The sequence below is a fragment of the Pongo abelii genome, chromosome 1, assembly GCF_028885655.2.
Source record: "Pongo abelii isolate AG06213 chromosome 1, NHGRI_mPonAbe1-v2.0_pri, whole genome shotgun sequence".
Classification (NCBI taxonomy): Eukaryota; Metazoa; Chordata; class Mammalia; order Primates; family Hominidae; genus Pongo; species Pongo abelii.
This window is the reverse complement of record NC_071985.2, coordinates 76,316,496-76,333,336: the sequence shown is the minus strand read 5'-3', so window position 1 is coordinate 76,333,336 and position 16,841 is coordinate 76,316,496. Positions and strand designations below refer to the sequence as shown.

The 16,841-nt window shown below is 41.3% G+C and overlaps 1 protein-coding gene across 7 annotated transcripts in view; it reads right to left on the bottom strand.

Annotated features, from left to right (window-relative positions):
- Positions 1–16,841, bottom strand: part of ANKRD45 (ankyrin repeat domain 45) — a 109,239-nt gene that overhangs the window by 83,129 nt on the left and 9,269 nt on the right. For 4 of the 7 annotated variants that reach the window (XR_008511391.2, XM_054525106.1, XM_054525130.2 and 1 more), the window contains exons 2-3: positions 16,325–16,416; positions 14,622–14,831 (exon numbers count right to left, since the gene is read on the bottom strand). The gene's annotated coding sequence lies outside the window, so the exon portion shown is untranslated. The remainder of the gene's footprint in view (positions 1–14,621; positions 14,832–16,324; positions 16,417–16,841) is intronic. The other 3 variants (XM_063716958.1, XM_054525124.2, XM_063716955.1) reach the window with 1 other exon arrangement.

Here is a 16,841-nt window from a genome sequence, read left to right as displayed (position 1 = left end):
ACAGAGCCCCTGACCCCCCGACCCCCCTACTCTTCCTCTAAAGTCATGAGTGGAAGGGCTTCTTTCTCCTTTCGTAGTTCAGGACATCCTCTCTTGAAGCGGCCTGTTTTTCCACATCTATAGCACCTATCTTGTCCTTCCTCCCTCTTAGTTCTGGGATTCTTTAACCCTGCTCCCCCATACTCTTTACGGGGCCTGGTAGATGAGGACCTTGGTCCTCCAGATAGAGGCTGGGGTCGTTTAAAAGAGGGTTCGGACCCTTTATAGTTTCTGTCTCCCTGGAAGCTCTTGTCTAGAAGTACCTGGGTTTGGAGCCATCTGTTGGAAGGTGGAAAACATAAGTTTTGTCTTTTTTTTCCTCTTTTTCTTCATCCCTTTTCATGTATACTTTCTGAGCTTCCCTGGGAAGCTCACTTAGAGGACGGTCTTCCCAATTGTCTATTTTTGTAACTTTTTTGAAATATCTGGCCAACTTTTAGTGACGAATTGGAGTTTCAACATTCCTTGCCCAAGGGGATCATCCAAATTGAGGCCTGCATATTGCCTCATTTGCTCCCTCAGTCTGTCTAGGAATCTCATAGGCCCTTCATCCTTTTCCTGTTGTATATCAAGTGCTTTAGAAAGATTTTGGGTTCAGGGTACTTATTCCCAAATTCCTTTTATTATTATCTCCCTCAGGTTCTGCATATTTTCCCAGTGATCTGCATTGTTATTGTCCCACTGGGGGGTCTCGGGTGGAGAATTTCTGGCCCGTGGTAGGAACGTTTTCATCAGGAGGGTGCTCACATTCCTGAACTACCATAGCAGCCCTACAAATCATACTCCTTTCTTCCTCTGAAAAGAGGATGCCCAAGATGGACATTAACTCGACCCAAGTGTATAACTGAGGTCCTAAGAATTGGTCAATTTGGTCTGCCATTCCATAACGGTCATCTAGTGGCAGTTTAAGCTCCTTTTTAAAATTTCAGACTTACAAAGCCAATGCTTGCCCCTTCCCCGCCCCTCCACCCCACCCCCACCCCCCGCCTCCCTTGTGGTACCTCTTTCAAAGGGAAGAGGGTTGGGGCTGACCTCTTAGGTATGGAGGGAACTGGGAAATTCTGAATATCTTTTTTACATTGTTCTACCTCATGCTGGAGTCCTTTTAGAGAGGGGTCTTTAGGTTGGGAGGGAACAGGCTGGTGGCACAGTAATTCCCAAGAGTCAGGGTTATAAGGAGGAGGGATAACGTGAGTAGAGGAGGAATTTGGAATGGGATCTGTGGCAGCAGTGGCTGTCTGAGGGGAAAGATTGGGGACACTGAATGGGGGAAGATAGTCTAGGGGATCCCATGTGCTGGAATCTTTAGGCATGAGAGCTGGCTCCTCTGACTTTTCATTTTGAGGGGCCAAATTGGGTTCTTCCCTAGTTGTTTTTAAGGGAAAAAGGAGGGCAGGTCCTTGACTCCAACAAAGGGCATAGCCTAGTTCTTCTTCAGATACTGGACTTTTATCATTAACATATCAGATTAGAAACTGACACATTACACCCTCATTCTACCCAAACTTTGGCCAGAAGATTGAGGGATTGAGGATGGGTCCCTGAGTCCAAATAAAACAGCAATATTTTATCATTTGTTGCTTTTTCCTATGTTTAGTCCTCTCATTATCTTTCCAGTGTTTTAGCATGAGACCTAGGGGGCTATACGGGGGAATATCTTCGTTACCATCTTTATCCCCCTTACTCCCTGTCTTGCTTGGGGTATTTCCCATCTTGATGGTTTTGGGGTAAGGTTCAAGGTTCAATTTACCTTACTGGAAATTTCTTACCTTTTGGGGTGAGGCTCAATTTCCCCACTGGAAATTTCTTGCCTTTTGGGGTGAGGCTCAATTTCCTCCATGGGAAATTTCTCGCCTTTTCTACTATGGAGGTTTGTGTGAGGTTCAATCCCCCCCAGTGGGGATGTCTCACCTCTTTTTAACCTCTAAGCCACCCCGACCAAGGAGTACTTCACTGCCCCACCCCCCACGGCTTTCTTACCTTGGTCCTGACCACCAAGGAAATACATTACTGGCTCCCACGGCTTCTCCTTCCTTGGTCCGTGCCCAGAGTCTTTGCTGCAGTATGTGAGGATCCTTTAAGCTAGGTTGCTGGCCAGTTTTTTGTTTTGTTTTGTTTTTTTCTGTGTTGCTGAGAGCTCAGGTTATTCCTCGCACTGGGTGGGTCTTGATTTCTCACCCCTGAGGCCGCCACAAGGGGGCGGGGCACACCTTCTCACGAGAGTGAACCAGAGACCGTCCCCAGAGGGAAATGTAATCACGGGCGAGCCCCCAAATTGTTATATATAAAGTTTCAGTGCCGCAAAAGAAATAGCAGTCAAATATAAAATTTTCTTTTTAATTCTCAGCAAGGCCAGGTACTTCTGTAGAAGGATGCGCCCTGGTGGCTCACGCCTGTAATCCCAGCACTTTGGGAGGCCAAGATGGGTGGATCACGAGGTCAGGAGATCGAGACCATCCTGGCTAACACGGTGAAACCCCGTCTCTACTAAAAATACAAAAAAATTAGCCAGGCGTGGTGGTGGGTGCCTTGTAGTCCCAGCTACTTGGGAGGCTGAGGCAGGAGAATGGCGAGAACCCAGAAGACAGAGCTTGCAGTGAGCTGAGATCACACCACTGCACTCCAGCCTGGGCGACAGAGTGAGACTCCGTCTCAAAAAACAAAACAAAACAAAAACGAAGGGTGCACCCTTACAGATGGAGCAATGGTGAACGCACACTTGGACAAGGGAGGGGAAGGGGTTCTTATCCCTGACGCACATGGCCCCTGCTGCTGTGTCATTCCCCTATTGGCTAGGGTTAGACTGCACGGGCTAAACTAATTCTGATTGGCTAATTTAAAGAGAATAATGGGGTGAATGCTTTGGCAGAAGTCAGGGTCGAGCAGGTAGCAGGTAATCAGAATGAGTTAGTGTGGAGCAGCTGATTGGAATGAGTTAGGGTGGAGCAGATGATCGGCATGAGTTAGGGTGGAGTAGGTAATTGGAATGAGTCAGGGTGGAGTAGGTAATCGAAAAAGGTTGCTTTACAAGGAAGTGAAGTTTAAAAGTAGAAGGCAAAGAATTGAACATACTGACATATTAATTCTTTGAAAAGAAATTTAGAATTCATATCTAACAGTGGTCAGAGCACAGTTTGGTTTTATACATTTTAGGGAGACATGAGACATTAACCAACATATGTAAGATGAACTTTGGTTCCGTCTGGAAAGGTGGGACAACTCAAAGTGGGGAGGGAGCTTCCAGGTCATAGGTAGGTAAGAGACAAATTGTTACATTCTTTTGAGTTTCTGATTAGTCTCTCCAAAGGAGGCAATGAAATATGCATTTATCTCAGTGAGCAGAGGGGTGCCTTGGAATAGAATGGGAGGCAGATTTGCCCTAAGCAGTTCCCAGCTTGACTTTTCCCTTTAGCTTAGTGATTTTGGGAGCCCAAGATATTTTCCTTTCACACTTTGACACAGGGAAGATGATGCTGACAATCAGAAGGCTGTGTTTCTGAGAAATGATGCTGCTTCATTTCAAAAATGTAAACAGTGAGAAGCAATGCTTTTACTAAAACATGAATAAAAAATCATTACCACTATATCTGACTGTTTAACATGTGCTTCTAGTGAAAGTTAAGAAGTGGCAAATGAGTCAGGGCCTGGAACATGAGGGTTAAACAGGGCATTACCCACCTGAGCTCTTTCTCTCAGGTTTTCTGGGGAATCAGTGATTATTTCACCAGGCAGCATCACTCTTCTCCTTGTTCATCTGTGTGAAACCATGCTCACCCTAATCCAACCCAGGCAAGACAATACAACATGATAGTGAGAGCCCTGGCTTTGTGGTTCTGTTGTTATATTTTAACATTAAAAATATGAATTTCTTGGCCGGGCATGGTGGCTCACACCTGTAATCCCAGTACTTTGGGAGGCCAAGGGGTGGGGGGGGGGGTGGATCAACAGAGGTCAGGAGTTCGAGACCAGCCTGGCCACCATGGTGAAACTCCATCTCTACTAAAAATACATAAATTAGCCAGGCATGGTGGCAAGTGCCTATAATCTCAGCTACTCAGGAGGCTGAGGCAGGAGAATAGCTGGAACCTGAGAGGTTGCAGTGAGCCAAGATCATGCCATTGCACTTCAGCCCAGGCAACAACAGCAAGACTCCATCTCAAAAAAAAAAAAAAAATTCTTGTTAATTTCCTCATTTGTAGCACTATTCTATTTTGTTATGTTATTCTTTGTTATTCTTTCTATCTCTCTATCCATCTATCTCCCTATTCATCCAGATGGAAAACAAGCACTGGTTATAGATATGGATGAATATGCATACATACTCATGCTGGCAAATGCATAACCACTTGCATTTAATCCAGAACACAGCTTTAAAGCCAGATTAAATCATGGCTTCAATGCTCATTAGTTGTGAGACCATCAACCATCAACATCTGATTTTCACCTATATAATGATATACTCTCTTCTATCTAAAGGATGTGGACAACATAGAATAAAAACATATCTAAGAAAATAGACCTACCAAATGCAGTTCAAATAAAGAGAGAATGAAGTAGGACCAATTATATGGGTATAAAGAGATGTCACAGAATCCCAAAATAAGAGGTTAAGTGCACCCAGTCCTCAGAAGGACTCTGTTCTCCAGCTTTTTCTTTGCTCATTGATTTCTTCTGATTACTGGTCTGCTAGGCATAAACTTCCTTAGCCCCCACATCTATAAAACCTCACAGTCCACTGCCCATCAGTAACTTTTATTTTTAATACCAAATTACTGGAAGAGCAATCTGGCTGGTTTAACTTATCTGCTTTGAGTGAAGGCATCTATGCCATAGGTTGCTGGCTAGAAAAGGGCTGCCACTGGGTTAGATTTCTGCCCATTGGCAAATAAGTTATGGTTGGAGCAGGAAAGGAGGAGTATCCCAGGGAAATAGCACTGTCTAAGGCACTATTTCTCAGAGGTAGCTATGTATAGTAGGCAATAATCTCAAGGGCCAAGTGTAGACTAGGTGCTCAATACGTAGGATTTCAATTTTTTTTTTCTTTTTGAGACAGAGTCTCACTCTGTCACCCAGGCTGGAGTGCAGTGGCATGATCTTGGCTCACTGCAACCCGGGAGGGTTCAAGCAATTCTCCTGTCTCAGCCTCCCGAGTAGCTGGGACTACAGATGCATGCCACAGACACCAAGCTAACTTTTGTAGTTTTAGTAGAGACGGGGTTTCACCATATTGGTCAGCTGGTCTCAAACTCCTGACCTCAGATGATCCACCTGCCTCGGCCTCCCAAAGTGCTGGGATTACAAGCATGAACCACTGTGCCTGGCCAGAATTTCAATTTTTATAAACCAGATGGAAGGTAGTGTTTTCTTGACTTTTAACCATGAAACTTAAGAAGTTTATTATTATTATTATTATTATTATTATTATTATTATTATTTCAATAGCTTTAGAGGTATGTGTGGTTTTTGGTTACATGGATGAATTATATAGTGGTGAATCTGGAATTTTAGGATACTTGTCACTTGAATAGTGTACATTGTACCCAATACACAGTTTTGCATCCCTCACCTCCTACCCACTCTTCCCCCTTCAGGGTCTCCAATGTCCATTATACCATTTTGTATGCCTTTGTGTACCCATGGCTTAGCTCCCACTTACAAGTGCGAACCTGCAGTATTTGGTTTTCCATAACCATGGAATTTAAGGAGGGAGTTCTATATGTCCAGTGAATTGTCTACTTCTCTTGTATTATTTTTATTAGGAAATTTTTCAATTATGTAGAAAACAACAGATTCTAATATAACTGAACATCTGAATTTAAAAGACATTATTAGTTGTAATATTTTTCAAATCATTTTAATAATATGAATGAAATATTACTGGTAAAATTGAGAAACTTTTATTGTCATTTTCAGTTCTCTGGCCCTTCCTACCTACATAAACAAAATCACTATCATCCTTATATCACGTGTATATTCTTCAATCATGCTATTATAATTTTATCACATTAATGTGTATTCCTAAGCAATGTATGGTACTTTAAATGCTTTCTTTTTTATGTATATTTTAATTTTTATTTTAGATTCAGGAGTACATGTGCAGGTTTGTTAGGTGGGTATATAACATGATGCTGAGGCTTGGTGCATGAGTGATCCTGTCACCCAGGTAGTGAACATAGTACCCAATAGGTAGTTTTTCAGCCCTTGCTCCCATCCCTCCTTCCCTCCTCTAGTATTCCCCAGTGTTTATTGTTGCCATCTTTATGTCCATGTGTATTCAATGTTCAGCTCCCCCTTATAAGTGAGAACATGCAGTATTTGGTTTTCTGTTCCTGTGTTAATTCACTTAGGATATTGGCTTGGACCGCATCCATGTTGCTGCAAAGGACATGATATCACTCTTTCTTATGGTGCCATAGTATTCCATGGTGTATATGTACTATATTTTCTTCATCCAATCCATCAATGACAGGCACCTATGTTGATTCCATGTCTCTGCTATTGTGACTAGTGCTGCGATGAGCATATGAGTGTGTGTGTCTTTTTGGCAGAATGTTTTATGATCCTTTGGGTATATACCCAGTAGTAGGATTGCTGGGTTGAATGGCAGTTCTGTTTTAGGTCCTTTGAGAAGTCTCCAACTGCCTTCCACACTGGCTGAACTAGTTTACATTCCCACCAACAGTGTATAAGCCCCAGTCTTCCATAGCACTCCCAGGCATATTAGGACAAGGAAATTCCCACCTAGTAAATTTTAGTCAGACTGGTTATTTGCTCTCAAACCCTGTCTCCTGATAAGATGTTATCCATGACAATGCAAGCCTGAAACTTCATTAGCAATTTTAATTTTGCCCCAGTACTCTGCCCCCATTTGCCTTGTGATATTTTATTGCCTTGTGAAGCATGTGATCTCTGTGACCCACACCCTATTCATACACTCCCTCCCCTTTGAAAATCACTAATAAAAACTTCCTGGTTTTATGGCTCAGGGGGCATGAAGGAAACTGCCAACATGTGATGTCCTCCCTGGACACCCAGCTTTAAAATTTCTCTCTTTTGTACTCTTTCCCTTTATTTCTCAGACTGGCCGATACTTAGGGAAATAGAAAAGAACATACGTGAAATGTTGGGGGTGGTTCCCCTGATAGGTCCCACATGTCAATTTTTGTTCTTGTTACAATTGCTTTTGAGGACTTAGTCATAAATTATTTGCCAAGGCCAATGTCCAGAATGACATTTCCTTTCTTCTAGGATTTTTATAGTTTTAGGTCTCACATTTAAGCCTTTAATCCATCTTGATTAAATTTTTGTCTATGGTGAAACATGGGGTTCCAGATTCAATCATCTGCTTAGGGCTAGCCAGTTATCCCAGTACCATTTAATGAATAGGGAGCCCTTTTCTCATTGTTTGGTTTTGCTGACTTTGTCAAAGATCAGGTGGTTATAGGTGTGTGGCTTTATTTCTGGGTTCTCTGTTCTGTTCCATTGGTCTATGGGTCTGTTTTTCACCAATACCATGCTGTTTTGGTTACTGTAGCCTTGTAGTATAGTTTGAAGTTGAGTAATGTGATGCATCCAGTTTTGTTCTTTTTGCTTAGGATTGCTTTTGCTATTAGGGCTCTTTTTTGGTTTCATATGAATTTAAGAATAGTTTTTTCTATTCAAATAGAGAATGACTTTGATAAGTTGACAGAACTAGGCCTCAGAAGGTCGGTAATAACAAACTTCTCTAAGCTAAAGGAGCATGTTCAAACCCACCACAAGGAAGCTAAAAACCTTGAAAAAAATTAGATGAATGGCTAACTAGAATAAACAGTGTAGAGAAGATCTTAAATGACCTGATAGAGCTGAAAACCATGGCAGGAGAACTATGTGATGCAGGCACAAGCTTCAGTAGCTGATTCAATCAAGTAGAAGAAAGGGTTTCAGCGATTGAAGATCAAATTAATGAAATGAAGCGAGAAGAGAAGTTTAGAGAAAAAAGAGTAAAAACAATGAACAAAGCCTCCAAGAAATATGGGACTATGTGAAAAGACCAAATCTACATTTGATTGGTGTACCTGAAATCTACATTTGATTGGTGTACATTTGATTGGTGACAGGGAGAATTGAACCAAGCTAGAAAACATTCTTCAGGATATTATCCAGGAGAACTTCCCCAACCTAGCAAGGCAGGCCAACATTCAAATTCAGGAAATACACAGAACACCACAAAGGTACTCCTCGAGAAGGGCAACCACAAGACACATAATTGTCAGATTCACCAAGGTTGAAATGAAGAAAAAAATGTTAAGGGCAGCCAGAGAGAAAGGTTGGGTTACCCACAAAGGGAAGCCCATCAGGCTAACAGCTGATCTCTCGGCAGAAACTCTATAAGCCAGAAGAGAGTGGGGGCCAATATTCAACATTCTTAAAGAAAAGAATGTTGAACCCAGAATTTCATATCCAGCCAAACTAAGCTTCATAAGTAAAGGAGAAATAAAATCCTTTACAGACAAGCAAATGCTGAGAGATTTTGTCACCACCAGGCCTGCCTTACAAGAGCTCCTGAAGGAAGCACTAAACATGGAAAGGAACAACCGGTATCAGACCCTGCAAAAATATGCAAAATGGTAAAGACCATCGATGCTAGGAAGAAACTGAATCAACTAACGGGCAAAATAACTAGCTAACATCATAATGACAGGATCAAATTCACACATAACAATATTAACCTTAAATGTAAATGGGCTAAATGCCCCAATTAAAAGACACAGACTAGCAAATTGGATAAAGAGTCAAGACCCATCAGTGTGCTGTACTCAGGAGACCCATCTCAAGTACAGACACACACATAGGCTCAAAATAAAGGGATGGAGGAAAATTTACCAAGCAAATGGAAAGCAAAAAAAAAAAAAAAAAGCAGGCGTTGCAATTCTAGCCTCTGATAAAACAGACTTAAAACCAACAAAGATCAAAAGAGACAAGGCCATTACATAATGGTAAAGGGATCAATTCAACAAGAAGAGCTAACTATTCTATATACATATATGCATCCAATACAGAAGCACCCAGATTCATAAAGCAAGTCTTTAGAGACCTACAAAGAGACTTAGACTCCCACACAATAATAATGGGAGACTTTAACACCCCACTGTCAATATTAGACATATCAACATGACAGAAGGTTAGACACAAGGATATCCAGGACTTGAACTCAGCTCTGCACCAATTGGACCTAATAGACATCTACAGAACTCTCCACCCCAAATCAACAGAATATACATTCTTCTCAGCACCACATTGCACTTATTCCAAAATTGACCACATAGTTGGAAGTAAAGCACTCCTCAGCAAATGTAAAAGAACAGAAATCACAACAAACTGTCTCTCAGACCACAGCGCAATTAAATTCGAACGCAGGATTAAGAGTCACTCAAAACCACACAACTACATGGAAACTGAACAACCTGCTCCTGAATGACTACTGGGTAAATAACGAAATGAAGGCAGAAATAAATATGTTCTTTGAAACCAATGAGAACAAAGATACAATGTACCAGAATCTCCAGGACACATTTAAAGCAGTGTGTAGAGGGAAATTTATAGCACTAAATGCCCACAAGAGAAAGCAGGAATGATCTAAAATCAACACCCTAACATCAAAATTAAAAGAACTAGAGAAGCAAGAGCAAACACATTCCAAAACTAGTAGAAGGCAAGAAATAACTAAGGTCAGAGCAGAACTGAAGAAGATAGAGACACAAAAAACCCTTCAAAAAAATCAATGAATCCAGGAGCTGGTTTTTTTTAAAAGATCAACAAAATTGATAGACTGATAGCAAGACTAATAAAGAAGAAAAGAGAGAACAATCAAATAGATGCAATAAAAAATGATAAAAAGGATATCACCACCAATCCCACAGAAATACAAACTACCATCAGAGAATACTATAAACACCACTACACAAATAAACTAGAAAATCTAGAAGAAATGGATAAATTCCTGGACACATACACCCTCCCTACACTAAACCAGGAGGAAGTTGAATCACTGAATAGATCAATAACAGGATCTGAAATTGTGGCAATAATTAATAGCCTACCAACCAAAAAAAGTCCAGGACCACATGGATTCACAGCTGAATTCTACCAGAGGTACAAAGAGGAACTGGTACCATTCCTTCTGAAACTATTCCAATCAATAGAAAAAGAGAGAATCCTCCCTAACTCATTTTATGAGGCCAGCATCATCCTGATACCAAAGCCTGGCACAGACACAACAAAAAAAGAGAGTTTTAGACCAATATCCCTGATGAACATCAAAGCAAAAATCCTCAATAAAATACTGGCAAACTGAATCCAGCAGCACATCAAAAAGCTTATCCACCAAGATCAAGTTGGCTTCATCCCCGGGATGCGAGGCTGGTTCCACACACACAAATCAATAAACGTAATCCAACACATAAACAGAACCAAAGACAAAAACCACATGATTATCTCAATAGATGCAGAAAAGGCCTTTGACAAAATTCAACAACCCTTCATGCTAAAAACTCTCAATAAACTAGGTATTGATGGGATGCATCTCAAAATAATAAGAGCTATTTATGACAAACCCACAGCCAATATCATACTGAATGGGCAAAAACTAGAAGCATTCCCTTTGAAAACTGGCATAAGACAGGGACGCCCTCTGTCACCACTCCTATTCCACATAGTGTTGGAAGTTCTGACCAGGGCAATCAGGCAAGAGAAAGAACTAAAGGGTATTCAATTAGGAAAAGAGGAAGTCAAATTGTCCCTGTTTGCAGAAGACATGATTGTATATTTAGAAAACCCCATCTCAGCCCAAAATCTTCTTAAGCTGATAAGCAACTTCAGCAAAGTCTCAGGATACAAAATCAATGTGTAAAAATCACAAGCATTCCTATACATCAATAACAGACAAACAGAGAGCCAAATCATGTGTGACTTCCCATTCACAATTCCTACAAAGAGAATAAAATGCCTAGGAATCTAACTTACAAGGAATGTGAAGGACCTCTTCAAGGAGAACTACAAACTACTGCTCAACAAAATAAAAGAGGACACAAACAAATGGAAGAACATTCTATGCTCATGGATAGGAAGAATCAATATTGTGAAAATGGCCATACTGCCCAAGGTAATTTATAGATTCAATGCCATCCCCATCAAGTTACCAATGACTTTCTTCACAGAATTGGAAAAAACTACTTTAAAGTTCATATGGAATCAAAAAAGAGCTTGCATTGCCAAGACAGTCCTAAGCCAAAAGAACAAAGCTGGAGGCATCACACTACCTGACTTCAAACTATTCTACAAGGCTACAGTAATCAAAACAGCATGGTACTGGTACCAAAACAGAGATATAGACCAATGGAACAGAACAGAGGCATCAGAAATAATGCCACATATCTACAATCATCTGATCTTTAGCCAACCGGACAAAAACAAGAAATGGGGAAACGATTCCCTATTTAATAAATGGTGCTGGGAAAACTGGCTAGCCATATGTAGAAAGCTGAAACTGGATCCCTTCCTTACTACAAAAATTAATTCAAGATGGATTTAAGACTTAAATGTTAGACCTAAAACCACAAAAACCCGAGAAGAATACCTAGGCAACACCGTTCAGGACACAGGCATGGGTAAGGACTTCATGACTAAAACACCAAAAGTAATGGCAACAAAAGCCAAAATAGACAAACAGGATCTAATTAAACTAAAGAGCTTCTGCACAGCAAAAGAAACTACCATCAGAGTGAACAGGCAACCTACAGGATGGGAGAAAATTTTTGCAATCTACCCATCTGACAAAGGGATAATATCCAGAATCTACAAAGAACTTAAACAAATTTACAAGAAAAAATCAACCCCATCAAAAAGTGGGCAAAGGATATGAGCAGACACTTTTCAAAAGAAGACATTTCTGCAGCCAACAGACACATGAAAAATGCTCATCATCACTGGTCATCAGAGAAATGCAAATCAAACTCACAATGAGATACCATCTCACACCAGTTAGAATGGCGATCATTAAAAAGTAAGGAAACAACAGATGCTGGAGAGGATGTGGAGAAATTGGAACACTTTTACACTGTTGATGGGAGTTTAAACTAGTTCAACCATCATGGAAGACAGTGTGGCGATTCCTCAAGGATCTAGAACTAGAAATACCATTTGACCCAGGGATCCCATTACTGGGTATACACCCACAGGATTATAAATCATGCTACTATAAAGACACATGTACATGTATGTTTATTGCGGCATTATTCACAATAGTAAAGACTTGGAACCAACCCAAATGTCCATCAATGATAGACTGAATTAAGAAAATGTGGCACATATATACCATGGAATACTATGCAGCCATAAAAAAGGATGAGTTCATATCCTTTGTAGGGACACGGATGAAGCTGGAAACCATCATTCTCAGCAAACTATAACAAGGACAGAAAACCAAACACCACATGTTCTCACTCATGGTTGGGAATTGAACAATAAGAACACTTGGACACAGGGCAGGGTACACCACACACCAGGGCCTGTTGTGGGGTCGGGAGATGGGGGAGGGATAGCATTAGGAGAAATACCTAATGTAAATGCCAAGTTAATGGGTGCAGCAAACCAACATGGCACATGCCTATGTAACAAACCTGCACATTGTGCACATGTACCCTAGAACTTAGAGTATAATAAATAAATAAATAAAAATTTAAAAATTAGAATTAAATTAAAAATTTTAATTTTTGTTAGTGACTTAAAAATCATCATTTTATGATTCAAAGCTCACAATAATAAATAATATAAGATAGAGTGAAAATTAAAAATCAAAGATAACTAGAAATTCAACAGGCAAAGGAGCGGTAATGGCATTCAAAAGAAACATAAAAGGGCATGAAGGCACAAAGTAAGTTACAAAGTACACTGGTGAACACCTAAGTGTTTGAAATAGCAGAAAAGTGTATGGTTGGGGCAGAGGCAAGAAATGTGGTTACCTGGATTGGAAGAGATCAGATAGCAACATGATCTTGGAGGGGGATGAGACAGCAGGCACAGAGAGAAGCCAAGAGTGGCTCTCTGGCTTCTATCTTGGGTGACTAGGTAGCCTATGATTTTCTAATTAGAAGATTTTGAAGATCAGGGTTAAAATCAGGATGATGAATGCAGGCTTAGACAACTAGAGGTAGAAGTATCAATGTACCTCCAGCCAACATATATTTGAATTCAAAGTTCAGCAGATAAGACTGAGATATAAAAATAGATTTCAGAGTATCATCATATAGAGGGTAGCTAAAACCTTCAAAGAGGATGGGCTCCAAAGCCATCCAAGGTGAGTGTTTATAAGGAGAAGAAAAGAGGGCTAAAGGCAGAGCCTTGGGGAACAACTACATTTAGGGAGAAGGCAAAGGAAGATAGGGAAAAATCATTAGAGAATAAACAGCTTTAGGTGAATGTGGCAACACAGAAGCCAAGGAAGAAGGAGAAGGAGGAAGGAGGAAGGTAGGGGGTAAGTGCCATGATGTCAGGGGCTCTGCACTGATCTTTATTGCTGGCAGTCTGCTGGCTGTCATTCTGTGTCCTTTTTTTTTTTTATTTTTTATTTTTTTTGAGATAGGGTCTCACTTTCTTGCCGAGGCTGAAATGCAGTGGTGCAATCACAGCTCACTATAACCTTGAACTTCTGGGCTCATGTGATCTTCCCACTTCAGCTTCCTGAAGTCGTTAGGACGACAGACATGCACCACCACCATGCTTGGTTAATTTTTTAATTTCTTTTAGAGACAGGATCTTGCTATGTTGCCCAGGCTTGTCTGGAATTCCTGGCCTCAAGTGATCCTCCCAACCTGGCCTCCCAAAGCACTGGGATTACAAGCATGAACCACCATGCCCCTCTGTGTCCATTCTTCTTATTTTATTTTTTTGAGATGAAGTCTCGTTCTGTTGTCCAGGCTAGAGTACAGTAGCATGATCTTGGCTACCTGCAACCTCCGCCTCCTGGGTTCAAGCGATTCTCATGCCTCAGCCTCCCAAGTAGCTGGGGTTACAGGTGCATACCACTACACCCAGCTAATTTTTTTTTTTTTTTTTTTTTTTGAGACAGAGTGTTGCTCTGTCGCCCAGGCTGGAGTGCAATGGCACGATCTCGGGTCACTGCAAGCTCCACCTCCTGGGTTCACGCCATTCTCCTGCCTCAGCCTCCCGAGTAGCTGGGACTACAGGCGCCTGCCACCACACCCGGCTAATTTTTTTGTATTTTTAGAAGAGGCACGGTTTCACCGTGTTGGCCAGGCTGGTCTCGAACTCCTGACCTCAGGTGATCCACCCACCTCAGCCTCCCAAAGTGCTGGGATTACAGGTGTGAATCACCGTGCCCGATCTCTGTGCCCATTTTTATACATCCACTCACATGCCTCTACCTCAGGTCTCCTTTTCCCCGTCCCCAAATATTTCACCTTCCAGCGAAGCCATTCATTGCAGTTTGTGTGTCTATGTAAATGCTAACCTTGAACCATTTTTCTTTCCACACAAAGGTAGGTTTCCCAATGTTCTTGCCCATTTGGAGAATTTCCTCTCACCTCTGCAGTGCAGCTACTGTCCATTTTATGGCTTGCACCAGTGTCCTGATCCAACCCAGTCATGAAACAAGCTCAAGCTTTTTCCCACTCTTTGAGTTGGTCACAAGGAAAGCCCACGCAACCACAGGTGTGAGAGAAGGGAAAGTACTTATGTAACAGTGATGGTCTGACAATGCTGACACTTTGATCTCAGACTTCTAGCCTCCAGAACTGCAAGAAAATAGATTTCAGTTGTTAAAGCCACTTAGCACAGCTGCCCTACAAACTAATGCAGTCCTTTTCCTCCATTACGGGTCAAGCATGTCCCTAGCCGGGTTATGTTGTAACTTAATCTGGTTATTGGCTTAGTGGCAAGGCAGGAAAGTGGGGCTGATCTTGAAAGGGCTCATATCCCGCTGTGGGGAGGCCTTTTCAACATCTTCAAGCAAGGAAGGAACACTAGCCCTAGGGAGGAGAGGGCCACTTCTCTAGGCTCAGAGGGTTCAGGGAAATTCGGGAATTAAAGATTTGGGGGTGCATGAACATAGATGTCCCCATCCCATGTGTCAAGATCCCACTCTTTCCCAACTAGCACCCTGTTCTAGGCAGAGCCAACTTGCCAGTAGTAAGAACTTAATCTTCCTTGAGGTCCTGCAACTCTTACAATTAAGTCCTGGACCTAGCCCTCAGCTTTTCCTGCTTTCCAGTTGCAGATGAGAGCCTCTTTATTTCCTAATGAGGAGGCCCTTTGGCTTTCATGCTTAGTTTTTTAATTGTCAAATTAATCACTTTCAATCTTTCATTACATTTCTTCAAAATATCAAATAAGCTTAACATCAGCCCACAGATATTTCCCCCATATATCTCAAACATCTGATCCACTGAACCTACTAGAGTGTTTCCATCCACCAGAAGATACAGTTCAGCAGCAGTGAAGTTTGAACAATTGCACTTCAATTGTGCCAAGGACTGTCTGTGCTTCTTTCTACCACATGTGTTGCTATTCTCATTGCTAGCCTGGAAGCAGGTGGTTCAATACCAAAATCCCATTATAGTGACTGCTTTCTTGAACCACTCCTGACACTAACTGTTGCAGATGGACTCCTCAGAAAGCATATTCTGAGATGGAGTTTAGTATGTAATTTATTAGAGAGTGCTTTTGGGACCAATACTTGTGAAAAGAAAGGGACAGAAGCAGGGCAGAGGGAGAAGTTGGGCTGTACTGTAGTTTCAACAAAGGCCTCTGCAGCCCCACTGGGAAGCTCTGATGCTGGGATGATCCTTCAGAGTTATCCCAAGTAGGGGCAACAGAGCTGTGCCTTTACATCCCAGCATTGACCAGTGATTGAATGCAGGCTGTCCCAGAGAGTGAGTGAGACCTTGGTCAGGCCACTCTTTTTCAGTCAAAGTGCCTCCCAAAAAGGATTGACAGCAAAGCTCTCTCTGTCAACAGCACTTCTAGCATCCGGTGGATTGTGTCCCTCATTCCTGAAGGATGTCTGGGTGGTACATTACAGCATTAACTGTGTGCCACCAACTTGACATAGTTAGGTCCATTTATTCTTCAATATTTAGGGATGGCTTTTTTCTCTTTTGATTAAATTTTCTTTAAAAATTTTAAAGATATGAAAATAAATGCCTTTTATTAAAATAAAAATAAATATTAAGTAAATAATAAAATTTTATTTAAATAAAAATAGAGGGCCGGGCATGGGGGCTCATACCTGTAATCCCAGCACTTTGGGAGCCTAGGCAAGTGGATCGCTTGAGCTCAGGAGATCGAGACCAGCCTGGGTACCATGGTGAAACTCTGTCTCTATAGAAAAAAAAAAAAAAAAAAAATTAGCCAGGTGTGGTGGCATGTGCCTGTAGTCCCAACTATTTGTGGGGCTGAGGCAGGAGAATTCCTTGAGCCCAGGAGGTTGAGGCTGCAGTGCGCCGTGTTTGCACCACTGCACTGTAGCCTGGGTGATAGAGTGAGACTCTGTCTTTAAAAAAATTAAATAAATAAAAATAGATTTTGCTTAAGTGAATTTTTTAATTATTAAGGACATTTAATAAATAAAAATATAAAGCCTAATACTTCAAAATCTGGCTGCCATCCCTAACCTTTCTACCCTGGTCTCTCCTTTCCCCTGTAGGTAACCATTTTTATTAATTCTCCATTTATCTTTCAATTTTTATATATATGTAAAATTTTAAACTATAAATACATATACACTTACATACACTCACACTATA